Consider the following 25,919-nt stretch of genomic DNA (forward strand, 5'->3'; position numbering starts at 1 on the left):
GAGCTTTTAATTTATGTAAGTCAATCAATTCCTTTTTGTTTAAGCGAGTGTGAACTAGGTTGTATGTCATTTAGAGCAGAAAGTGCCCTGACTCGTGTAGGGAGGAGGGAGGCAGCACCAGGGAAGGGGTAGAGGCTGAAATTAGTGAGAGGACAGTCAGCAGGATTGTAGGGGGAAGGAGGAGAGGTGCTGGGCGGGGTGGGGTGGACTGAGAGCCAGGTGGGAGGGTCTGGGGTGATGCTCAAGGGGATAGTGAAAGGATTTTGTGCTGCGAGTTGTGGTTGGTGACTGGGAGGGGTTGTGTCGGTGGTCAGGGCAGGAAGGAGCTCAGCACAGGGTGGCATGCCAGGAATGGGGTGAGAAAAGCAGGTCATCGGGGTTTAAAAGCAGAGGCTCCCTGGACATAGAGCCTTCAGCTGAGGAAGGCAAACCAGGAGGTTGTGGAAATGGTGAGACCATAGACCAGATGTGGTTGGGAGCTGGCCAGAGGTAGAATTTGGTGCTGGGAGTGCTAAACTGAGATAGAAAGTTCTAAGCAGAAAACCAAAGAGTAGGTAGAAATATGGGTAAAACATCTCCATTTCGAGTGTGGATTTGGGAGCCACCAATACAGAAGTGAAAGAAGGGGCCATGTGAGAAACTCCTCCAGAAAGTGCGCCTGGAAGGTCAGCAGTAAATATACTAGGAGCCTATTCTGTGCAAGACCAGTTGCTCTGGGGCACGTAGGGGTCACTGTAGACCTCGAACTGACACCAAAGGCCTCTCTGACAGTCGCAATTGGTCAGATGATCTCGCGCAGAGAAATCAGGTAGGAATCACCACCAGCTGGAACCCAACATTTTAAAGAAATGACCCCTCCCCCCCAATACGGTATCAAATCAAGTTCAACGGCATGCCTCTTGGGTGTCTAACAGGGAGTTAGAGAAATCAGTCAGGTGCTCTATGGCTCTGCAGTAGCGCTGAGAACGCTGAGGACCACGGACCGGGAAAGGGTGGGAGGGAGGCTGCCGGGACCCCAATCTCCCCAGGGCGCCTGCAGGCCACCCCGAGACAGCAGCATGGAGGTCTAGAGTTGACACACAGGGCCGGATGTGGTCGGAGCCGGAAGGGAAACGTGGAATAGGCTGGGGGCGGGGTGGGGGGGGCAGGTGGCGAGAATCGTGACAGTTTGGGTCTAAGTGGCTGCATTCACCCGGCAATGGTGGACCCCAAACACGCGCGCCCAGCTCAGCACCGGACCCCGGGCGGCGCCGGGATAGGCACACGGCCCACAGGCACCCCTAACAGGGCTCCGGACCGGGGCCGTGTCTGTGCACCCGGCCCAGGCGTGGGTCCGTGCAGCCCCCGATCCCGAGTCCCGCACAGTTAGGCGCGCAGCGGCCCTGCGCTCGGGTGGCCGCCGACCGCGCGCACTCAGGGTGCCCGTGGCAGTGGCTTTCGCGCGCCGGGATCGCTGAAGACTGGCCAGTCTCTGGGGCTTGTGCGCGGCCTCCTCCAGTCAGTGTCCTCTCCGCAGCCCGCTCCCTTCTGGCGGGCCGGGCCGCACCGGATCGCCGCCTTCGGGGCGGAGCTCGAGGCGCCCAGCGGCGGGGCGGGCCGGGCCGGGCCGGGCCCGGAGCGCGGCGAGGTCAGTAGGCGGCGCTGCGGCGTGTCGCGCTGCCCCGAAGTCGGTGCGCGCCGCCCTCGCCTCCCCCTGCGCCGCGCGGAGCAGGCGGCGAGCGCCCCAGCGCGCGCGGCGTGGCGGAGCCGGGGCCGGGCCGGGAGCACGGGCGGTGAGCGCGCCGCCGGCCGCGGGGCGGGGGGGTTGCCTCTGAGGCTGAGCGGAGCCCCCCTCGGAGGCCCGAGGAGAGCGGGTGTCCCAGGGTGCGGGGCTCGGAGACCGAGGGGGTCTCCTGGACGCGCCAAGGCCGGGACGACCGGACAGTGACTCCGGTGGGAGGGAGGGGTCGGGGGCGCGCTTCTGAGCCCTGGGTCTGAACCCCGCTACTAAGCTCCCTCCTTCTTCGCCGCACCTTCCCCAAACCCCAGCCCCCGACGCTCTCGCTCTCCCGGACCACCCCCCCTCCGCCCACCCGCGCGCGCCGGGATCCCAGCCCCCGCCTGCTGACCCGCCGCCCCCTCTCCCAGCCCCGGCGCCCCCTAACCCGGCCTGCGATCCCGCCGCCCCCGGCGGGTGCCTCCCCTGAGCCCCGCCGCCTCCCGCCTCTCCGCCTCCAGCCCCGCACTCGCCCGCCTGCCTCCGCGGTCCCGCGCCTCCAGCCCGCGGCTGCCCGGCCCCCGCACCCCCTGCCGCCTGATTCCTGCCGCAGCTGGAGCTCCCGGGATCCCCCTGCCCCGGCCGTGGCGAGCCCGCCGGTCTCCAGGTAAGCAGGCGGCGGCGGCAAGTTCTCCGCGGCCTTCCTCGGGGGTGCGGCCGGCGCCTCCCGGCAGCTGCCCGAGTCCCGGGGGCCCCGCGGAGCGGCCGCTGCGGGCGCAGGTCAGCATTCCAGAAGGCTCAGGTGAGGGCTACGTGGTTCACACCTCCCCCACCCCCCACCCCGCGTTTCTTTTGCTCGTGAACTTGCCTAGGTCGCAGTCTTTTAGAGAAGCCGGTTTTGTCACCCACACAAAAGTGGATGTGCTTCGAGCTGGTGACTCTCCGGACGGCTGGGTCGGTCTTCCAAGTTGTACCTGCGGGTGGTTAGAGGATTAGCGGCGCAGGAGCCTTATTTTCCCGCTTCGGCGGGGCGTTTCGTGGGGAGGGAGGACGTCCCCGCCTGGGTAGCCAGTGCCTTCGTGGGAAGACAAGGATGCTTTGTTAGCATTCGGAAAGTAAAATCGGGAGAGTCGTGGAATCAGATCGCGTGCGAATGGGCAAAGGTGGCGTGGACGCCCAAGGGAGCCTCAAGAAGGCTCCACAACGTGGGGACATTTGTTGCTATCTGCCGAAGGCCCGCGGGTGAACCAGAGTGTGGAACTGGCAGTGCCCAGGCAGCCTCACAGACGTGACGTGACTGCGGACGGAGCTTGGCAACAACTCCTTCTCGGAGGTGTTGGTGCCCTGTCTGGACATCTGTGAGAAGGGGGTTTACAGCAGGTGGTTTGAAAAGCCTGGTGTTCTCTGGAGAGAGGTGGAGATGCAGGGTGACCGCCAGAAAGCCAGTGCATGAACCTGCCCCATCCCTTCTGCTGGCTTTTATTAAGTCTTGAATTAAATGAATTGGCTATTTTAGAGAAAGGACATGTGGGAGGTGTGTCTCTTTTACAGATTAGCTCCTGGCCAGCCCACCCTCACTGATGGTTGGGAGTCTGCTTTTGGGCACCAGGGACTAGATGGGCCACCTGGCCTTTGGAGCACCTCACTTAGAGCATTTGTGGAACTGTGGTATCTGCACCTCTTTCTTTCTAGTGATTGGCCCAAAGACTAATTAGCTTAATATCCTTTCACCTTAGAGTAGTGAATTAGTAAGTAATTAGCCCAAGGTCACACTGGGGCTTGGTAGGCTCCCTCTGAGTGCCGACAAATTCCTGTGGGTTTCTCTTCAACCTTCACCAGGCTGCTGTGTGATGAGTCGTTGAATGTCAGGTGCCCCACTGCCCAGGAACACCTTCAGAGGTGGGATGGAAACATCTTCGTGGCCCCAGCATTCTGCCTGGCACCCTCTAAGTGACAGGTACTCGGTGTTTGTCTAGTAAAGAAGTAGATGTCCCTCCTGAATCCAAGCTGTAGGAGTCCATAACCCATGTGTTGCCATTGCGCTGCACTGTTTCCAAAACATTATCCTTCCGTGTATCAAATTTTAAAGAAATATCTCATCTCAGCAGAGACATTCATTTCTGTGTGTTTTGGGGGCAGAGAGCTCAATTTGGGGGTCAGGCTTTGACATCTGGGTCTCTAACCTCAGGGGGTACTCCAGAATTTCTGCAAAGAAAAGCCGTTGTCCTCGTGCCACAGTTGGGGTGAGAGGGTGATGGGCACTGTGAGAAGCTGAGGCTTCCTGCTGAGGGGTGAGTCCTCCACAGCTTCACTTCTAGGGCACTGAGCTGTGGCCGCAGCCCACTCCAGCATCCCTCATCCTTGCGCGTGGTGGGGGAAGCCACCGGTGGAGCCCCGCTGCCTGCTTCAGACCACAGCATCTTCACTCCAGTGGGTGCTGCCCACCCCAGGGAGAGCTGGAAGCACCAATTCTTGCACTTTTCCGGCAATCTGACTTGCTGCTCTGTTGCGGGGAGGGAGACTGGTGTTTGGGGAAGGTGTTTCTGTCTGTGGGAGGTGGCAGTGACCCACTGAAAGGTGGATCAAAGTCCAGCTCTTCGGCCTCTGTCAAAGGCCAACCCTGGAGAGAACGGCCAGAGGCTGAAGGGGTGAGAGCAACGTGTGTCTCCTTTTTTCAGGAATCTGGAAAGGGCTGGAATTCAGCGTGTCACTTTGATGTGGGAACCTACACTGCCCACAGGTTCACAGCTGTCACGGGCTTATCTTCCTCACCCTCACTGTCTCTGTCTCCAGGCCTGGCTCATACCCAGGATTCCTGCAGCTGGTAAAAAATCTGTTTTCTAGAAGAGGTTTAATTAATGCCTGCAGTTTGTGAGTGAGAGAGGAAGAGAGAGAGAGCTTGCTATCAGGGGTGGGGGGGAGGGTAGGAAAAAGGGTGGCAGAATAACCAAGGTCCTGGAAACTCACAGAGGTAGACCTCAGTCCTGGGATGTGGTTCTTGGTTGGTAGATGAGGACATGGGTCCATATCCTGGTGGAGGGGTTACCATTAGGAGCAAAGTCACTGAGATAGGAAAAGTGGCCCCACAGTTACCTGAAACAAGGTGTGCTGGGCCCAGTGTTCTGCTTCCTAAAAGGCCTGGAAAGCCAGCTGAGGGCTGCACGCGGCGAGGTGGGAGAGCACTGAGCCATCTGAAGTTTTGGATGAGGGTTGTGCCCCTTGAGCGACAACGTTGGTCTGGGGTCTGGCCTGGGGGAGCCAGCACACACCTGAGATGCTGAGGGGAGTGGCCAGGGGAGTGGCCAAAAGAGCGGCCGCTTGGAGGGTCTGTGCTCCTGCAGTTACAGGGTGGAGAAGAGGCAGCAGCTGCTTTCTGGTAGGATGGTGAGCCTTTTGGCAGAAGCAGCCTCCCAGGGACTCTTCTTGAGCCTGCTGGGCAGCCTTGCAGATGGAGTAAGGCCTGATGAGGCCCCTGCACGGCAGCCATGAGGAGACACCCGTGAACCAGGAATGACCTGTAGGTTTGCTCTAAGTCCAAAAGGCAGGAGGGCCAGCATGGCCTAAAGGAGCCACAGACTCCAGCATAGTCAGTAGCCTCCACCCCTGAACCAGGAGGCTGCTCTGAATCTTCTTGGGCCTTGGTTAGAGAAGCACTGGCTTTGGAAAAGAAACAGCGCTACCAGTAATGAAGAGAGGAAACATCGAGGAGCATGGAGGGTGTTAATGATTAAAAAGCATTGAGAAAGAACCTGGAGGAGCTTTGCGGTGTAGTTCCTGCAGCCAGGAGGCAGCCTTCACCTGTATCCTTTAGGCTGCCTCCTGACTGCTAGAACTACTCCACAAGGAGTATCTAGGATTCATCGCTGCATCCCGGTCCCTCTCTCCCCTCCTCCTCTGCAGCCCCATCCTCCTGCACTGCACACATGGATCAAGCCACCTCTGTGCTGGTACTAGGGTGGAGGAGAGGTGGGGCAACTCAAATATCTAGTGGTAGCAACTTAGGAACTTGAAAATCCTGTGTATTTGCGCAGTCACTTCCCCAACTTATGTGTTCATGTTTCTGTATAATGAAGCATCCTTTTGTCACCTGCTTACCATGCTCTCTGTCTCTGTGTGTAACCAACATCCTTAGAGAGAGCCACAATCAATAGCGTAGAAACCAGAGCGTTAAAGAGCAGACTAAGATGAAAATTATTGCACCTGGTTCTGAAACCTCCCCCTCCTCTCCTCTCCACTCCTGTTTGTGGTTAGAATCATCATTTACACCCAATTTACAAGTAGTTTGAATACTATTGGAACTACCTCTCAATTACATGGAGATGTGTCTTTCCAACTAACAGAGACCACAGCTTACTTTCCTAGACTCACCTCACTCTTGGATCCAGCGCCAAACCTCAGGCCTTCAGAGATAGAGCAGTATTATTTTGAGCTTTTTAATTATAAAGTAAAATGAAGCTCTTGCTTGCTAATTGTCTCAGTTGCTAATATAGGAGAATTTGAAGTTAGAATAAGACAGTTACTGCCTTGTTAACTCTTTATGCTTCTAAAGTGAAAGAAGCAGTTGGATTAAGGTAGAGAAAAGTTATTAAAGTTAGGATAGAAATGTCTGGAAGCTCAGAAGTGATAATGGAGGGACACAGTCTTAAAGAAATAAATTACGCTTTAAACATTGTTACTGAAATGTGGAGAGATATAAATAGGAACTTCCGTAGACGTCTGCGCAAGTGTAGGATTTTGACAAGTATAGATTGATAGGCATAGAAATTTTGATCTGTCGTTTTATTGAAATGTATTAATTATTATGATCATGTAGCATATGATATTATGCTTATGTAGTAGCTTACCATTTAAATAGGCAGCTGTGTTCATGATACTGTTCAATCCTTCTAGCAAGTCTGGGATCTTCTTAGAGATGGGGATGTTGGACCGCAGAGTGTTTGTAAGGCTTCCCCTAGAATTCAGATCTCTTGAGCAGAGAAACACTGTATACCTAGATCTTCCTGCTACAGTCGCTTGCTAACTCAATGTGGTTACAGTGTTATTTGAAAATTACTGGTGTTCTCCTGCTTAGGGATAAAAGTAGGCATTGCTTTTCTTTAAAATGTTCTGTAAGTCAGATGAACAAAAACAGTGCATGCTTAGCACTGTCAGAGACTGTCTGGAAGGATTTTTCAGGGTGTGTGGATGTCAGAGGTTCTCTCTTTTTATTTTAATTTAATTTTTTTAATCGAAGTATAGGTGGTTTACAATGTTGTGTAGAGGTTCTCTTTTGATGATTTCCTAATACAAAAGTTGCTGTGATTGTGCACTCAGTGCAGTGGTTCAGCGTGTAGGCTCTGAAGCCAGATTGGCTTTAAATCCTGGATTTATCATCATTAGACTTGTACCCTTGGACACGTTACTTAACCTCTCTATGCCTCGGTTTCCTCTTTTGTAAAACTGAGGTGATGATAATAATACCTACTTCATGGTATTGTTATGAAGCTGAAATGAGATAGTGTGTGACAAGGACTTAGAACATTTACATGAGTAAATGTTAGCTGTTTTTTTGTTTTGTTTTGTTTTTATACTATTTATTCATTCCTTAATGTATTCATTCAAAAACAGTTTTGGTACCGAGTGCACGGAGATGATGGATGTAGGATGAAAGATAAGATACACACAGCCTCTGTCCCATGGAACGGAGGACATCAGACTTAAGTTCACAGTGAAGGACAGGAATAATAGTGCGGGCATTTCCCAGGCACTCACCTGGCTCCAGGCCACCTTTTATGGCCACGAGAGGTTAGGGCGTAGCCTGGGAAGCATTGACTGTTGGGGTCGGGGGAGGCAGTGCAGGGATGGTCCTTCAGCTGGTCCACGCTGGTGACGTGGCCTTGCCAGCTGTGGAAGACAGGCACTCATTTGACTGGTCTGTGTCTGACACATGCTGGTCGTTCATGCTTTAACTGTTACTCTCGGCCCCAGGTCATTAGTGGGAAGCGTGATAAGAGACTGTAAACTCGGTGTTTACTCACCCGGCTCACCAGCACTATACTTGGTCTTGGTCAATAGTACCAGATGCTCTAACTGCTGTTCTGGACTGGCTCTCCTGCAGCCTGGGAAGCCCCCGATACCATCAGAGACCCAGTTCTCTGAGTGGGGAGTGGCACATCTGCTCCTGAGGGTGGGTAGGGGACGAGCCTGAGGCAGAAGGCCAGGCTTCTGCTAAGACACAAAATCCAGCCAACTAAATGTGAAGATCTAATTGGCTTTATTCAACGGCTTGTGATTTGGGCAGCATCCCATCTAGTAAATAGAAGGGCACTGTGAGGGGCTGCGCAAAATAGAAGGTTTTTATAAACAGGAGGAGAAAGGGGCAAGGAGACTATTAGTAAACGAAAATCAGGAGTTGTTTCAGCCAAGTCAGCTTCTTCTTGGTGAGGGGCAAGGGTCTATCATGTAGTTTACCTCTACTTTCTTTGGGCGATGGGGGGATAGAGAGGACCCATGTGACAGATTATCTCGCTGGTACTGGCCAGAAGATTCCAGACTGGCCAGTTAAGATTACATTTCTTAGGACTTCCCTGGTGGCACAGTGATTGAGAATCCGCCTGCCAGTGCAAGGGACACAGGTTCATTCTCTGGCCTGGGAAGATCCCACATGCTGCAGAGCAACTAAGCCTGTGCGCCACAACTACTGAGCCTGCGCTCTAGAGCCCAAGAGCCACAACCACTGAAGCCCGAGAGCCGCAACTACTGAAGCCCATGTGCCTAAAGCCTGTGCTCTGCAACAAAAGAAGCCCCTGCAATGAGAAGCCAACACACCACAACGAAAGAGTAGCCCCGACTCTCCACAACTAGAGAAAGCCTGTATGCACAGCAACAAAGACCCAGCGCAGCCAATCAATCAACTAATTAATTTAAAAAAAGATTACATTTCTCAGGAAGGTCGAAACTGCACTTAGGTCAGGTGTTAAATCAGGTTTGGTATCATGGGTTTTAGCACAAGTGATGCCATTTTGGGCCTGTGGTTTTCTCTTTCACCCTGTCCTGTGTCCTGTGTCTGCCATAGCTGGAAACTTCTTGACCTGAAAGTCTCTGGGAAACTGTTGATAGGCTTGGGTTTAATAACTGGTCCCGGAAAGGGAGGTTCTTCCTCCTCAGACCTCACCCTCCCTTGCTCCAGTGTGGCAGCGTGCCCATCTAGCCCTCACCATCCTGTGCTGGCCTGCAGCGGCGGGCTGAGGACTGCGGAAACCTGTGATTGCGGCCTCAGAACTCAGGCGCTTCTCTGCCTCGTGTGATAAGCACACCCTCTGCTCTACACTGGAGTTCTTTGTGCTGGCGAGTCGGCAATCAGACTGGAAACCTGATCATCAATTCTCTTAATGGGGAGCTTGCTTATTTTATTCCTTTTTAAATTTCTGGAATTTGAAGTCAATGAGGCTTTATCTTTTTTCTTAAAATGCTTTCCCTATGCTTGGAAAGTAATGGCAAGTAATGCCATTCATTCATTATTTATTTTTTTATTTGTGTGTGGGCAGCATTGAGTTAAAAGGAGGAAAACCTTTTCTTTAGTTTCCAGTTGGTTCCCCAGCTGCTCTGACTTCTCTGGTTTGGTTGCCTCTTGATTTCCCAGTTGGGGTCGACTTTTGTCGCCAGTTTGTCTCCGTCGCAGTTCTTAATGGAAACACAGACCCAAGAATCGAAGCTTGGACGTTTATGGTTGAAGGTCATGGCAGAGACATTTGATTTTTCCGGCTCTGTCTTCAAGGTGAAGAATTACTGTGTCTTTGAGAAAGAGAGTCTGTTGTAGGAGATCCTCGTGTCGGCAGGCAGGAGGACCTGAGCCAGCCTGCCTCATCCTCAGCTCACATAATCGCCAGCATTTCTGAGTCAGTGCTGTGTGAGGGTTTTATATTCTTCTCTTGTGCGTCTTGCTCTGACTGCTGATTATCTTGAAACAGCTGCATTAATTGATGGCGTTTAGGGACTCAACGTGCAGTAAGTAATTGCAGTTGGCTCGGCTGAGCATAGCTCATTCTTGCTACTTGCTTTTTTAGCTTGAGGGGTGTTTGCTCTGTGTGCCCAATGCCAGAAAGGGAGTTGGGGGCTCCGTGCCTCAGTGCCCACCCACCACTCATCGCTCACACACACACCCCCTCCCCAGGACATCGTGTGTCACCGCAGCATCCCTTCCCACTGCATTCAGATTGTCTGCCCAGCTTGACTGGGAGCTTCTGGAGGGCAGGGGCTACACCCAGCTCATCTCTGAATCTTCATCCTTTAGCACAAGAACAGGCATGAAATAGCCCTCAATAAATGTTGGGTGAATGAATGAGTGGTTGCAAAGCAGGATTGTGTTTGGCTGCAGAGTAGCAGAAAGCTCTACCTTAGTGGTTTAAGCAAATAATGGTTTATTTTTCTCATGTAACAAGATGTTTGAAGGTAGGTGGTTGCTGGCATTGGTTTCAACAGCTGATGTGTGTCTGAACTGACACTGTTATTTTCTTGGCCTTTTCTTCATGGTGGCAAAATGGCTGCTGCAGGAAGGAGACACCAGCCACACTGGTACAGACATTTTTCCTCCAAAATCAAGCAGACCCTCCAGCCAGAACTGTGTCACATGACCACTTCCTGTTAAAATGGCCTCATGAGTATTTAGCAGGGAACACTGCTGCTAAGGTAGGCTCCACTGAAACAAACCAAATACAGTTGACCCTTCAACAACACATGGGTTTGGGGCACTGACCTTCCTCCACCCCCAAGTAAAAAACCTGCATGTAACTTTATAGGTGGCCTTCCATATCGACAGTTCCGCATCTGCGGGTTCAACCAACTTCAGATCATGTAGTACTGTATTTACTGTTGAAAAAGACTTGCCTGTATGTGGACCCATGTTGTTCAAGGGTCAGCTGTACACTTCAGCACTCAGATATGATGGGCATTTACTTTTTGCTCACACAAAGTCCAAAATGGCTGTTCCTGAAAAGGGAGGTGGGGTCTCATTTCCAAAAGGTGATTCAGGGACCCAGGTTCTTAAGGCTGCCATTCTCATTTGCATCAGTCAGTAGACGAGGAAGGAACGTGGAGAATGGAGCATGGGAAGATTTTGTGGGCCAGACCGGAAGATGGAGAATTACTTCCACTGACATTCCATTGGCCAGGGCTTAGTCACATGATCACACCTCCTGCAAGGGTGGCTGGGAAATGGAGGAAGAGGAGATGGGTTTCATGATGAGCTAGCAATCTCTCACCATGAAATCTCTCACCATGTCCCTCCCTTACTCCTACCCGCCCCCCGCCAAATCAGGATTCTGTTAGCAAGGAAGGAAGGAATATTGAGGGGCAACTGGAGGTGTCTATCTTGGAAAGAAATGCTGTGCTAAGAAAGCTCCAGCCAAAAATTGTCTTTATTCTCAGATTAAATGTCTTCAATCCTGGCCTCTGTTCCTACCTTTGGAAACAGGACTAACAGAACAATGGAAAGTCTTCATTATTCCTCTTTCTTGACTCAGGCCATGTTCTTAACAGCTTTGAGGGAGTGAGTCCTAGTGGATTCCCCTCAGCAGTTGGAGGTTACCTGAGAAGAAATGGCCTTCAGCCTCCTCAAGACCAGAGGAGCCTCTGAGAACACGAGCCTGTGAGAGCTGCTTGCTCATGAGCCTTTCAAGTACCCCTGTTCACCCAGCCTCCCAGCATTTCTCTTCCTCTTCCCCAACCCCAGCTCACATCCAGAGAGGAGGGGATGCCACAGCAGAGTGACCTCTGCTTCCTACTTGAACCCACTGAGAAGTATTTTCCCACCACTTCCTGCTATTTTTTCTCGGTATACTTGTTGGCGAATGGTTCATTGACCTATTGGATTTCAGTGCTTTGTTCTTGTTCAGTTTGCTGTAGGTTTCAGTGACCGGTGCTTCTCCATCCACAGCATCCTTCTTGGTGTCCTTCTTTCCTCCCTCCGTCCCTTCCTTCTTCCCACACACACACCTAATGAGTACCTGCTGCTTCCCCAGCTCCGTGACACCCAGCCCTGGGGGAGGTAGGTAAGGAAGCCGACACGACACGAGCCTGTGGCGTTAAGGAGTGTTGTGGGAGGGCTGTGGTTGCCCAGTGTGGGAGGACCTCACCCAACCTTGGGGTTAGAGAAGGCTTCCGGGGCGGTGGGGGTGGGGGGGTGGAGGGAGGTGGGATTTGAGCTGAGTCTAAGGATGACCGGGAGTTAACAAGGTCAAGAAGGCGTCTGGGCCAAGAGGGTGAAATGGCAGAGACACTGAGTTGGCAGGAGGGGCACTTGGGATTCAAGGGAATGGCGAGGATGCAGTGTGCGGGAGTTGGGGTGGTTCGGGGTTGTCGCTCACTCATTAAACGCTGCCATGCTCTAGGCCCTGGGCTTAGAGCAGTGAGCAAGGCAGATAACGTCCCAGCCCCAAAGGAGCGCGCGGTCTGGGCTCTAGGAGAGGACAGGGCTGCAGAGGAGGGTGGGCTTGGCTGCAGTCCCAGACTCCTGCTCCAGAGGGTTCGCTGTCGGAGGCTGAGTAGGATGTGGGCTCCGTCGCGCGTGTTGTCACCTCTTGTGCCCTGTCCCTCTGTCTCCAGTCCTCGTCTGGTCCTCTGCCCTGGAGGTACTCAGGCTATAAAAATAGAGGCTGGCACCAGAACACCAGCGTGCAGTTGAGGAGGAAAGCTGGAAACTGTCATTACATATCAAGAAAGGTGCCAGCTAGATTTTTGGTGGAGTGCATTCTCGGAGCCCCAAGGATACGTTTCTAAAGTTTGCTTACAATTTTCTTTTTCTCCTTTCAGCTCATACCAAATCTTCTGGCCACTTGGCTCAGAATAAATATGTCCTGGGCCTGTTCCCCACCCATGGGCTCATTGAAATGAACACTCAATGCTGAAATCCACCAAGTGAGGACTGGCCTTGCCCTGGGCTGGCCCGATTGGAGGGGCTGAGTCATCTCTGCGGGGCAGCCCATCCCGGGTTCATGTCCAGGTGAGGACTATGGTCAGTGCTACCTGAGGAGGGACCAGCTCTCACCCGCCTGAAAAGATTTTCTGGTCTCCCCAAGGAAATGAGAGCTGAGCCAGGGTTTGGAAGAGCTGTCAGCTGGCTTCTCAGTGATGAGTGGCCCCAAGGGTGGTTTCTTTCATTCTTCCTTCCCAGCCCTGTTTATTGCAGTGAAATTGATGCTGGGGTGGGGGTGGGGGGTGGGGGCCCGGAGTGCAGAGAGAGGATCCTTTGTGCTAGTTCAAGCCCAGGGCTGAATGTAGGGCACTTTGTTTCCAGGTAGGGGGATCTCAGTCTGTGGACCAGTCCTATGGTGTTTATTGGGTACCTTTTTGGTGCCAAGTGCTATAGGGAACATGCATAATAATAGAAGAGAAGGAGAATCATTAAACCTGTGATGTTGTGATTTATGGTAAGAAATATGTATTTGTTCTTTGTCACAGTTTCTGGCACTGAGCTCCTAAGGCCCTTGAAATTTCCTAGAGGAGACTGGAAAGGTGTCTTTTATTATGTTAATGAGGTGACTTTTGGAAAGCCCCCAGGTAACCTAAGGAGGCGGGCTGGTTGCCGGGAGAACCAACCTTGTGATTAGAGGATTTGAACTTTCAGCCCTACCCCCGACTTCTGGGAAGGGGTTGGGGGCTGGAGGTTGAAGGAGTTGTAATTGGTCAATGATTTAATCAGTTATGCCTGTGTAGTGATGATCTTGGTTCTTGTCTTCTTTGAAAAAAAAATTCTGTAAAGAGATGTAGAGTAAAGCAGGAACGGTGTTTATAAGTGTTGCGGAAAACCGATCCCACGAGAAACCAAGCACCACACTCAGAGAGTTGGAGAACTCAGGTTTATTACGCCAGCGGACCCAGAAGAGCTAACGCTCCAAACTTCCCGGCCCCGCTTCAGGGGAGTCTTCTCCTCGTATAGGTTAAAACATACAGCTATCATTGGTACAAACTATTGGTTACAAAATTACTATAGGTTGGGCAGTCACAGAGCCCGGGAGCTGCTGTGGGCCACATGCATAAGGGGGAGGGCTTCTAACAAACTTGCAGGAGCAGAATATTCCATTCTTATCAGGACTAAGGTCACAATTGGCATTCTCATATTGGTTACAGGTTGAAGTTAATGATCACATGACAAGTCTATGTGCAAAGGGTCTCAAACAAAGGCTAGGGGTGGGTGCCTAAGAAGGAGGCATTCTTCCCTTATCTGATCACTCTAGTAACTCATTTTACTGTTTAACTGAGAGTGGCTGAGCAGGCTTTTGCAAGAGAGAGGAGAGTAAGCAATCACAAGTATTGAAGTTCCAATTTTCCTCATCAGTTACAGTTGATAACTAGGTAATCTTGTTCTTATCGCGGCACAGCAAGCCGTCTTTACAGAAACAGAGCTAGCATGACGTCATAAACGTCACATCTCCCCCCATCATTAGAAGCAGAGTACGTGTGGAAAGGACACACGGGTGGATTCAGAGGAAGAGTTGTGCTTTTAGGGTGACTTAAATTACTTGTATGGGGGCGTTTTTCCAGGTTTCCTCTGGCCATCTTGTTCATTGTCCATATCTGATCTACTCAGGGCCCTTCCCAATGTGCGTGCACATCTTGTAGCCAAGACGGATCCCAGCGTGAGGGTTTCCGGGAGGCTGGCAGGACATATTATGGGCTGGCACCCCCCCTTCCCTGACCCCAGAGCAACTTTGCTGCACACATGTAGTTTGGGAGGTCTGCTTGACCCCAGGAATGAGAAATATGTGGCCTCCTTACCTTTTTTCACCCAAGCAGGGCTCAGCTTCTGCAGAGGATTATCTTTATCTTTACGTATCTGTCCTCAGGAGACAAATTCCAGCTGCTCAGCCTGGGGCCCATCTACCTCCTCCCTCAGTGATGCCCCCATAAAAACTCAAAGGACTGGTTTGGAGAGCTTCCATGTTGGGGAACACATGGCGATGTAGGGAGAGGGGCACTCTGGGAGCGCGTGTGAAAGCTGTAAGACCTTGCCCACAGACCTTGCCACGTGCATCTCTTCCATGTGGCTGTTCTTGAGTCATCTCCTTTTGTAATACACTGGTAATCTAGCAAGTAAATTGTTTCCCTGAGTTCTTTGTGCCACTCTAGCAAATTAACTGAACCCAAAGAGAGGAGGTTTGTGGGAAGCTCCAATCTATAGCCAGTTAGAAGCACGGGTGACAAGCTGGATTTGCAGTTGGCATCTGAAGTGGTAAGGGAACAGTCTTGTGGGATTAAGCCCTTAACTTGTGAGCTCTGAAGCTATTTCCAGGTAGATAGTGTCAGAGTTGAGTTTGTCAAGTGAAAAAAGTGCACAACCTGAAAATTGGGAATTATGTTTTATTTGCCAGACAAAACCGAGGACGTAAGCCCGGGACACAGCATTTGAGATAGCTCTGAGAGACTGCTTCTGAAGAGGTAAGGGAGGAGCCAGGATATATAGAAATTTTTGCCATAAAGATCACATAGTCAGAATATCAAAAGATCACTGTTAATTAAAGAAAACCAGACATCTCAAGTGAAAAAATTTAGAGCTTTTCTACGTATGGGAACATGCAAAAGTCAGGGTTCATTGAAATCATTCCTTTGATGTGCGCCTCCTGGGGCCAGTATCCTGTGCCTTCTCCTCCTGAGTCCCCTCAGGGTGCACCCTGGGGGGTGGGGTGAACACCCAGCTGGTATCGGAGAGTTGCTTGGTGCCGTGGGGAAGAAAACCCCATACACGTTGGACTTAGATGTAGAATCATTACTACCCTAAGTGCTTTCCAGGAAATAATTAATCTCTTCCCCAAACCCAGGAATGGATAATTTTACATTCTACTGGAATCTAAGTTCCACATGGGTAGGAATTTTGGACTGATCTGGTCACCACTCAAACCTGTTTCTCTGACTGTACTTGGCATATAGCAGATGCTCAGTAAATATTTGGTGAATGAATAATTGAATCACCATTTACAGGTGAGGAAACTGAAGCTCAAAGAGGTAAGGCAATTTGCCTGGGGTGCCACAGCCTGGATCTCAATCCCAGGGAGGTATCAGGAGCTGTGGCTTGGGGTTCCCAGCCCTATTGCTCTTGAAATACCCAGTTACTTCTAGGATAGCTCTGACCAAATGCAGCACAACCATGACGGAACCTTGCGTTGAGTAACTGAGCTCAAGGCCCAGAAGGTTGTCTGTCTTCTTTGTGCCAACGCCTTATAACTTGAGGGTAGGCTGAATACACAGGAGTGTACCCATCACCAGAGAGTGATGTTTCTATAATGCCGCCTTCATCCTGTCGTGTATGTGTTCAGGAACCTTCTGTGGCTCCCTTCTCCTACGGGAACCTAGTCTGGTTCCAATCATTCTCTACCTGTTCACTGATGAGTCACTGCATAAAGCCTGCCATCAGTAAACAGTTCAGAGAGGAGCTGGCTGCACCCCCGCCTCTGTACCACCGCATACATCATTTATCCACCTCCAAATGCCTGCTCACGTCAGGCGTGCCCACTGATGTCCTCCCTGCCCCTTTAGTTTTAACACAGTTTCTGCCGCTTCCCTGAAGCCCTCTCTGACCATCCTAGCACAAGCCACCCCCAACCGCCTGCAGCCCCAGTCTGTTTGTACATTGCATTTCCTAATGATGTTTCTAGAACCCTGAATTCTGCAGTGTGATGGGGCTTCCACTGAGTGGGACATGAGGCCCCTCCTAGCAAGCTCTGCCTTTATCTTTCTTACACATCAAATTCCATGTTGCATTGAGCCTTTCATAACCACTGGTCTCTTTATAATTTATCCTGTACCCACCCTGTGACTTCTTGCTTAACTACATTGATAAATAAATTTTACAGCTTTTTTTTTTTTCTGATTTTAAAAGTAAGGCATGTCTACTTAAGAAAATTTGGAAAATGCAGAATATTACTGATGAGAAAAGAAATCTTCTAAGATCCCATCACCTGCTTTAAGAGTTGTATGCCAGTCTTCTGTCTTGCAATTTGTTTGTTTTAAAGAAAATTAAGATTACTTGTAATCCCAGCTATAAGCATGCATAACATTAACGGCATTTTTTTTCTCTTTCCAGTGGTTTTTAAATTTTTTTTTTAATCGTCATATTATTTTTAAAAATAGTAGTAGGTTCAAAGTTCTGAAGTGGAAACAATAAAAAGTCCCACTCCCACCTTTGTTTCAGATCACTCAGTCCAGTTTGGTAGCATGTCTTCTTTTTAACATAATTGTGTTCAAACTGTACAGCTGTATTAGAGCTTGCTTTTTTGATTTAGCAGTGTAACATTTTCTTCTATCATTACTAATCTTTTAAAATTTGTACACGACATGTGGTGGAAAGAAAGCATTAAATATGTGAGTAGATATTGAAAAGTCTACAATAGTGGTGAAAAGTCCACCCCTGTTAATTTAGGGGGCTGTCTCCTTCTAGACCTTTTTCTGGAAGTTCACATGTTGCCTTAAAATTTCCACATGTCTGTTGAGATATGCAGATGTGAGTTTTACCTACATGAGATGCTCCTGTATCTGTTACACTGCTCTCAGCACCCTCCCGTCTGTCTTTCACTGGGCAGTGTCTCCTGGAGGTTTGTTCACATCCACACCTGACTCCATCTCTTTGTTTTAAGGCTGAATCATGTTCCATTGTATGGACAAACTGTAATTTTCCAGCCATTTCTGTACATGTGAACATTTCAGTTGTTTTCAAATTTTTGTAGTTACTCCTACTGCTGCTTTGTACACATGAGTGAGCAATTTTGGGAACTAGATACCCAGAATACAGATTCTTAGAGCAAAGGGTATATGTATTTATTGTTTTAATAAGACCACTGGTTCTCTACAGATTCCATTCCAGGTAACCCCCTCACCAATGGTGTGTGAAAGAACTCATCCCTATTGAGACTAGCATTCACCGGAGATGAACAATCTTTTATTTTTTTGCCCATCCAAAGGTTGAGGAAAGCCATGTCGTTTAAAAATTTGTATTTCTTTCCACAGTTTTCTAAGCGTATACAGATATGCATTTAAAAAATTTTAGAGTCATGCAGTACACAGTTCTGTATGCTTTTTTCCTTTTTCATATGAAGTCACATTAAGATTTTCACATTTTCTTTTCCTCGTCATTGCATTGTCCTCAAAAGCTCAGTTGTTCAAGGATATAGTCTTACTCAACTATTGCAGATCACCTGGAGTTTATTTCTGTCCTTAATCTCCAAAGACCCTGGGAATGACAAGGAAGAAAAGAGAAACCCTCTGTGGAGAATTAACACAGGGTCTGTCCAGGAAATAGGGACCACATTAAAATCTGAATTAAATGTTTGCGCAGGGGCTCACCCGAAGGTATTTGGCAGGGAGATGCCTAAAGAATCACCATGAGCTCTTGTTCTGTTAGGTATTGAATACCACGTGTTCAGTGTTAAGAAGCTTCACAGTTTCATATGTTCCATTATGAAAAGCACTCGGCTTTGTTTGTTGTGTTTTGGATGGAGGATTATGATGCTTCCAGAGCATTTAACTTCCGTGAAAACATCCAGGAGGCAGTGTGGTGTAATGGGAATCGCGTTGAGCTGGCAAGGTGGAGAGCTGGCTCCAGCACTTCCCCTGACGGCTGTGTAGACCAGGAGAAGACACTCAGCCTCTTGGGTCCCCCGGGTCTACGTGGTGAGGCTGACCAGGGTGTGAGTGGATTTGGAAAGCCTGGTGGAGGATAGGCTAGTAGTTAGAGGCCAATTCCAGCTTAGTATTAATGAGAATTCTAAGAATTCGCAGCTTCTAATAATGGGATTGTCTGTTGTGATATCATAAAAAAAGTAATATTTGGTCTTTGTCCCAGCTTCCTGGTACACAGCTCCTAAAAACCCTTGGAATCTCTGGAATGCCAACGTGTCTTTTATATGCTAATGAGATGCCGGGTAGCTGGTTGGGGTGGGGAGGCTACAGAGCTTCAGAATGAGCGCCTGTGCCCAAAAGGAAATGATTAAAGGGTTATCATGATCAGCCCTACCCAGGACTTCCAGGCAGGGGAGAGAAGAGAGCTGAAGCTGAGTTAAGTCAGTAGAGGATAGTGATTTAACCACTCTTGCCTGCGTAAAGCCATGATAAAAAACTCTAAACGGTGGGGTTTAGAGACCGTCCAGGTTGGCAAACACAGAGAGGTGCCAGGAGGGTGGCGAGCCCGGAGTGACAGAGCCTGGAGGCGCTGTGTCCCTGCCCCATACCCTGCCCCATACCCTGGCCTCTGCGCTGCTTCCATTTGGCTGTTCCTGAGTAGTACCCTTTATAACAAATCCATCGTCTGTTTCCAGATTTGTGAGCTATTCCAACAAATTATCAAACCTGAAAGTAGGGAATTTGTGGGATCCCCTCTGACTTTGGAGCCAGGCGGGACAGGCACAGAGGTAGACAACCTGGGGACCAAGACTTGTGACCGGCATGTGAAGTGGGCAGTCTTTGGGTCTGAAGCGAACTCTGGGCGGTCAGTGTCAGAATCGAGTTGAATTATGGGACACCCAGCTGGTGTCCGGAGAGTTGGAAACTTGGTTGGTGAGAGAAAAAACCCCCCATGTTTGGCGTCAGAAGTGTTTTGAGTAAAAGTAGCTGAATATCATCTGCCTCCAGAAATGTTCTAATATGCCGTCAGGCAGCTCTGTGCCAGGCATTGTCCAGTGCTGGAGACACACTTGTGAACAGACAGACCCCATCCCTGCTGCTCGGTGACTTACAGTCAATCACAGCAGGCCAGCCAGGCATTTCAGTGTGCTTGGTTATGTAATGATAGTCCTGTGAAGTGTCATGAAGGAGAAACACGGGATGACTCGAGGGTATCCGACAGGATGCTGATCTAGAGAGGGCAGTTCAAGGGCAGGTGCCCTGAGAAAGTGATCTTTGAGCTGGGATCCAAGCACGGATTGGGGGCAGCAAGGTGGGAAAGAGGGAGGCACAGGAGAGGCAGTGTGCTGGCCACAGGGAGGCGGGGAGGATGGGTTGCTGGTGGCTGGAGTGAGCCTCTCCTCTGTTCATTCATCCAACAAATATTGATTGAGCCCTTGCTCTGGGCCAGGCACCGTTCCTGGCACTGGGGTTACGAGAGCAGGGAGCAAGACTAAAGTTCCTAATCTTATGCCTCTCACTGTTGCTGCAAAACGAGTCCTCCTCAAACTGGGTGCTTAAGATAACTGTCCTTTTCCTCTCATCCTCATGGTCTGGAGGTGGATCAGGCTCAGCCAGTGCTTCTCGCTCAGATCTCTCATACAGCCGTTCAGGAAGTGGCTGGTCTGGAATTGTCCGAAGGGTCCCTCACTCACAGGTCTGCTGTTGGGCATCCCTGTCCCTGGGTGGCCTCTCGTGTGGTTTCTCCTGTGTTGTGGCCTCAGAGCTCCGGAGCAAGTGACCCAGGAGAGAGCGAGCCAGGTAGAATCTGCATAGACTTTTCTGACCTGGTGTTGGAGCTCATGCAGCATCATTTCTGTGCCTTTCCACTCCTCAAGGCAGCCCAATGCCTGTTCCCAGGACCTAGAACCTCCTTCTGATGAGAGATGTGACAGAGAATTTGTGGACATGCATTAGAACCTCCACGCTCTCACACTGTGCTCTCCCGAGCATTTCAGCCTTGGCTTCAAACTTACCTACCTACCTTGGGTCACTCATCAGAGTCTTCCTGAGAAGGCAGCCTAATGGCCCCTGAGGGACCCACCTCCCTCCTCTGCCCAAGCAGCTCCAGAAAGGTATAGTTTTTTTCCACCTCAGGTTCTCTCCTGTGAGGGCTTGTACCCTTCGTGGACTGGTACCCCAGCCATCTGCCCAGCTGCCCCAGCCTCCTAATTGGGTTGTCAGAGGACCGGCATGGACACAGGTCCCAAGTCCCTAAGGAGCAAGGCTCTTCTGGGGGGCTGAAAGATGGCCAGGATGGCTGGAGGGCTCTCAGGCATGCGCGTGAGGTGAGGCTGGGCCTCTAGGCCATGAGCAGGGTTTGGTCCTCATCCCAAGAGCCATATGGGAGACGGCTAAAGGGCCGGAGTTCTGATGACCACCTGCGGGGAAAATGATAGAAGAGCGTCCTTCTGGAACAACAAGATTTTTGCATTATGGTTTTAAATGAATCTGTTAGGATGGTTTATTTTTCCTACAGAGGAAGGCGTCGGGTATGTTCCTATTTTGAGAAAACGAAACAGCCTCCATCCTGATTTGATCAGTTGGAGCAAGACTAGTGATATGGCAGTCTGTGGTTAGTTATCACGGAGTCGGTGGGCAAAGCCAGCCTTCCATAACCAGCAGTTCACAGCAAACATTCCCACCACCGTGATGTCCTGTAATACACACAACAGTGCCCAACTGATAACGCAACAGACTTTGGAAGATGACTGTTAAAACTCTAAATATTACAGGATAGCTCTTTGCCCTGTTTAGTACACATATTTAGAAACTCAGTTTTATGATGCAAATACAGAATAAGTATTTGCTCATTTAGCCTAAGTTTGTGGAAACTGGTGCGTAAACAAGGATTGTGGCTCTACCCGTGTTTGGCATTCTCAAAAGCGCTTACATCAACAGCTTCTTCCTTCATGTTTCTCATTAAGCACTGTTGAATTTTTTTTTTTTTTAGGACCCCTACTAAATTACAAGTGAGTATGACTCACTTTGGAAAACTTGAAAGGGCCTGCCATCCACTGAGTGAGGTGGCTGTCTTTGTTCCGAGATCTTTCCCTCTCTCAGCTCCAAGTTAGGGTTCAAGGCAAGCATGACGTCCCAGATCACAGTGATGTAAAGATGTAAATAGTCAGAACTCTCCAGAAAGTGTTGCCTGATAATAAGCTTAGCGGGTTAGCCCCAATGTATGCATTTAAATATTCCTAGAAAACACTTGCTGCAAAGCAAAAAGAAAAATTTATTGGCGTATTTTCAGATGGGTAGCAGATCCATGAGCAGAAAGGAATTAATCATTACTGAGCTACTATGACTCTGGTGTGTTGTGACTATTTTGCTTAATCTTTATCAAAAGCCTATGAATATGGACAAGTAATTGTTAAGCTGTTATGACAAATATACCCCCAAATTTCAGTGACTTAACACAACAAGTTACTTTTCTTTTACACAACTGGTCCAGTTTGGTTCCAGGACAGTGGTATCAAGGGTGAGGGTGTATGAAAGGGGTGAGAGCTCTGTCCCACACCGATTTGGGGCCCCACACTTGTGGAAGCTCTGCTTTTGTAGCATGTGACTTTCAAGTTTGCCTTTTTTCTCTTTTCTTTTGGTTATTTAATTTTTATTATTTTTCAACACTGTACATTCATATTTACTCAACACCAATTTATATCCTATCTTCTTTTTTCCTCCAGTTTTATTGACATAATTGACATACAACATTGTATTAGTTCACCTTAAACATTATGTACAACATAATGATTTGACATATGTGTATATTGCAAAATAATCACCACAGTAAGTCTAATTAATATGCGTCACCTCACAGAGTTACAGAAATTTTTTTCTTGTGATGAAAACTTTGAAGATCTACTCTCTTAGCAACTTTCAAGTATACAATACAGTATTGTTAACCACAGTCACCATGCTGTACATAACATCCAAAGAACTTATTTATCTTACAGCTGGAAGTTTGTACCTTTTGACCACCTTTACCCATTTCCCCTAGCACCTACCCTCTATCTCTGGCAACCACCAATCTGTTCTCTGTTTCTATGAGTTCCTTTTTTTTTTAATATTTCACGTATAAGATTTCACACAAGATCATACCATATTTATATTTTTCTGTCCAATTTATTTCACTAAGCATAATGACTTCAAGATCCATGCATGTTTTCACAAATGGTAGGATTTCCTTCTTTTTCTCAGCTGAATAATATTCCATTATGTGTATGTGTGTGTATATAAACAACTAAGTGTCCATCAATAGGTGAATGGATGAAGAAAATATATAGATGTAGATACAGATATATATCTTGGTTATTATAAATATTGCTGCAGTGAATATGGGGTGCAGATGTGTCTTTAAGGTAGTGGTTTTGTTTCCTTCAGACGTAGACCCAGAAGTGAAATCATTGGATCATATGGTAGTTCTAGTTTTAGTTTTTTGAGGATCCTCCATAGTTTCCTATAGTGGCTGCACCAAGTTACATCCCCACCAGTAGTGCACAAAGGTTCCCTTTTTCCATATCCTTGCCAACACTTGTTATCTCTTGTCTTTTTGATAATGGCCATTCTGACAGGTGTGAAGTGATGTCTCATTGTGGTTTTGATTTACATTTTCCTGATGATTAGTGATGGTAAACATCTTTTCATGTACCTCTTGGCCATTTGTATGCATTTGTATGTTGTCTTTGGAAAAATGTCTATTCAGTTCCTTTCCCCTTTTTAAATCAGATATTTTCTTTTTCTTTTTCTCTTTTTCTCTTTTTCTCTTTTCTTTTCTTTCTTTTTTTTTTTTTTTTGCTGTTGCGTTGTGTGAGTTTTTTTTAAAATATAGTTTGGATATTAACCCCTTATTTGATGTATTGTTTGCAAATATTTTATCTCATTCCATAGGTTACCTTCTCATTTTGTTGATGATTTCCTTTGCTGTGCAGAAGCTTTTTAGTTTGATACAGTCCCACTGGTTTGTTCTTGCTTTTGTTGCCTTTGCTTACAGTGTCCAAATCCAAAAAATCACAACTAAGCAATCTTGGAGCTTACACCTATGTTTTCTTCTAGGAGTTTCATAATTTCAGGTCTTACGTTCAAGTCTTTAATCCATTTTGAGTCCGTTTTTGTGTATGGTGTGAGATAGGGATCCAGTTTCATTCTTTTGCATGTAGCTGTACAGTTTTCCAATACCATTTATTGAAGAGGCTATCCTTTCCCCATTGTATATTCTTCACTTCTTTGTTGTAAGTTAATTAACCATATATTCATGGGTTTATTTCTGGGTTCTCTGTTCTGTTCCAGTGATCTATGTGTCTGGTTTTATGCCAATAGCATACTGTTTTAATTACTATAGTTTTATATACAGCTTGAAATCAGGAAGTGTGGTGCCTCCAACTTTGTTCTTTCTCAAGATTGCTTTGGCTAATTGGGGTTTTTTGTGGTTCCTTAAAAATTTTAGGCTTGTTTTTCTATTTCTGTGAAAAATGCCAGAGGAATTTTGATAGAAAATGTAGATTGCCTTGGGTAGTATGGACATTTTAACAATATTAATTCTTCTAACCCATGAGCATGGACTATCTTTCCATTTATTTTGTCTTCACTTTTTTTCATCAGTGTCTTATAGTTTTCAGTGTACAGATCTTTCACCTCCTTAGCTAAATTTATTCCTGGTATTTTATTCTTTTCAGTTCAATTGTAGATGGGATTGTTTTCTTAATTTCTTTTTCTGATGGTTCATTTTTAATGTATAGAAAGGCAACCGATTTTTGTATATTGATTTTGTATCCTGTAACTTTACTGAAATCATTTATCAGTTCTAATAGATTTTAGGTGAAGTCATTAGGGTTTTCTGTATATAATATTATGTCATCTGCAAATGGAGACAGTTTTACTTCTTCCATTCTGATTTGGATGGCTTTTAATTCTTTATCTTGCCTAGTTGTTCTGACTAGGATTTCTAATACTGTGTTGAATAAAAGTGGTGAGAGTGGAAATCCTTGTATTATTTCTGATCTTAGAGGAAAAGCCTTTAGCTTTTCGCTGTTATATATATGAGTACCATTGACTTTGAGGCTTATGTTTCATTACAACTTTAACCCAAGCTCAATCAATCTAAATATAGCTTATTATGGTGTTATTCCCTACGTTATTGGAAGGGAGCTGGGACTAAATAGCAATTCAGATTCCTTCCAAGATAAATGTCTGTGATTCTATGTGACTGTGTTCTTAGCTCTGTTTTTGTTCTGTCTCTTTGTACATGTAAAGGAGCCCCTCCCCCCCCCCCCCCCCCAAAAAAAGAAAGAAACCAGTTTTGAGAGTTTCTCAAAACATCTGACTCCGAGAATCTTTGGATCTCAGCACATGGATGCTCCTACAGGTCCCCCCTGGCAGCCCCTCCCCAGCACCTCCAGCAGATAGCTGCACATTTGACCACCTCCTTGGGCAGGAGGGCTCATTCTCTATTGACACTGATGCTGCCAGCCTCCCATTGAGCCACCCAGCAGTTTTCTAAAAGATTTTTTAGAGGCATGGACTTCCTGTCGACCAGCACCAGCAGTGATGATGACACACACAGGACCTGGGGCCCCAGGTCACGACCGAGTCATGGGATGGACCAGCAGTGAGCACAGGTTTTGTCAAAGCTCTGTAGGTGAGGGTGCTCTCAGCCTGAAAAAGCCCTCCCTGGGAGAAACGCCTCAATCTGTTGCATGGATAAGTGCTGCGTTGAGGTATCCGCCCAGAGCAAAATTCTATTTTCATGTAGTATTGTTAACACAGAAAAAATGCAGCTTTCAGAAAGCATAAGTGGCCTTGGCAACCTGCACTTTCAGGCATGCCTGGTTCACTTTGTACAGCTGAGATTCTCGGGACATTGTAAGCTTTTTTTTTCTTTCTTTAGAATTTTGACTTCATCCCTGAAATCTTCAATTGTACACCACTTATAGTTCCAGTTTTACAGCCCCGTCTATTTAATCCTTTTGTGCTTTCCTTGACATTTTAAGAAACTTTTAATTGACACAGTTTGCTTGCAAAATAAAAAGAATCAGCTATATTTTTATGAGTGGCTTTGTGGTGAGTAAGGCATGCCAACTGTGTGTTCTCTCTTTTTTGTTGAGGTACTTATCGTTGCTCTTGACGTTCTAAAATAAGAATGCCAGTTTCAGATGCGATGCTTCTAAAACTTAAGAAAGAGCAAAGCAGCCAAGTCGGCTGGTATCCAGACTTCTCCCCAAATGTCAGGAAAAAAATCACTGCAGAGTACATAAAAATGAAAATCCTGGCTTGCTGGATTATTTAATTCAGTCTGTTCTGGTCCTGTGAAATGATCAGTAGCCCTGACAAGTTTACCCTTTGTCGAGCTGGAAGAAACCTCAAAGGGGAGAGTGGTGGGCATGTGTAGCTCACAAATGCAGGGCAAAAGAGCACCTCTCCTATTTCAGGGATTTAAAAATACTAAGTCTGCAGATTATCCGCTTCAAAATCTTTTTGGAAAGAAATGATAGATAAATAATTCATGCTGCATATTTAAGCACATGTGAAGTACGGAATAAAAGTCTTATCGGTAGAACATGTCATCAGTAGGCTGAGGGATGCTGCTTTGCTGGTTGTA

The 25,919-nt window shown here is 47.9% G+C and overlaps 1 protein-coding gene across 6 annotated transcripts in view; it reads left to right on the forward strand.

Annotated features, from left to right (window-relative positions):
- The first annotated feature begins 1,706 nt into the window (after positions 1 to 1,706).
- PXYLP1 (2-phosphoxylose phosphatase 1) overlaps positions 1,707 to 25,919 on the forward strand; it is a 70,002-nt gene continuing 45,789 nt past the window's right edge. The window contains exons 1-3 of one of the 6 annotated variants that reach the window (XM_057740026.1): positions 1,707 to 1,772; positions 2,128 to 2,363; positions 12,485 to 12,674. The gene's annotated coding sequence lies outside the window, so the exon portion shown is untranslated. Of the gene's footprint in view, positions 1,773 to 2,127; positions 2,499 to 12,484; positions 12,675 to 25,919 lie in introns of all 6 variants that reach the window. The other 5 variants (XM_057740024.1, XM_057740027.1, XM_057740025.1 and 2 more) reach the window with 5 other exon arrangements.

This window comes from Hippopotamus amphibius, chromosome 6 (genome assembly GCF_030028045.1).
Source record: "Hippopotamus amphibius kiboko isolate mHipAmp2 chromosome 6, mHipAmp2.hap2, whole genome shotgun sequence".
Taxonomy (NCBI): domain Eukaryota; kingdom Metazoa; phylum Chordata; class Mammalia; order Artiodactyla; family Hippopotamidae; genus Hippopotamus; species Hippopotamus amphibius.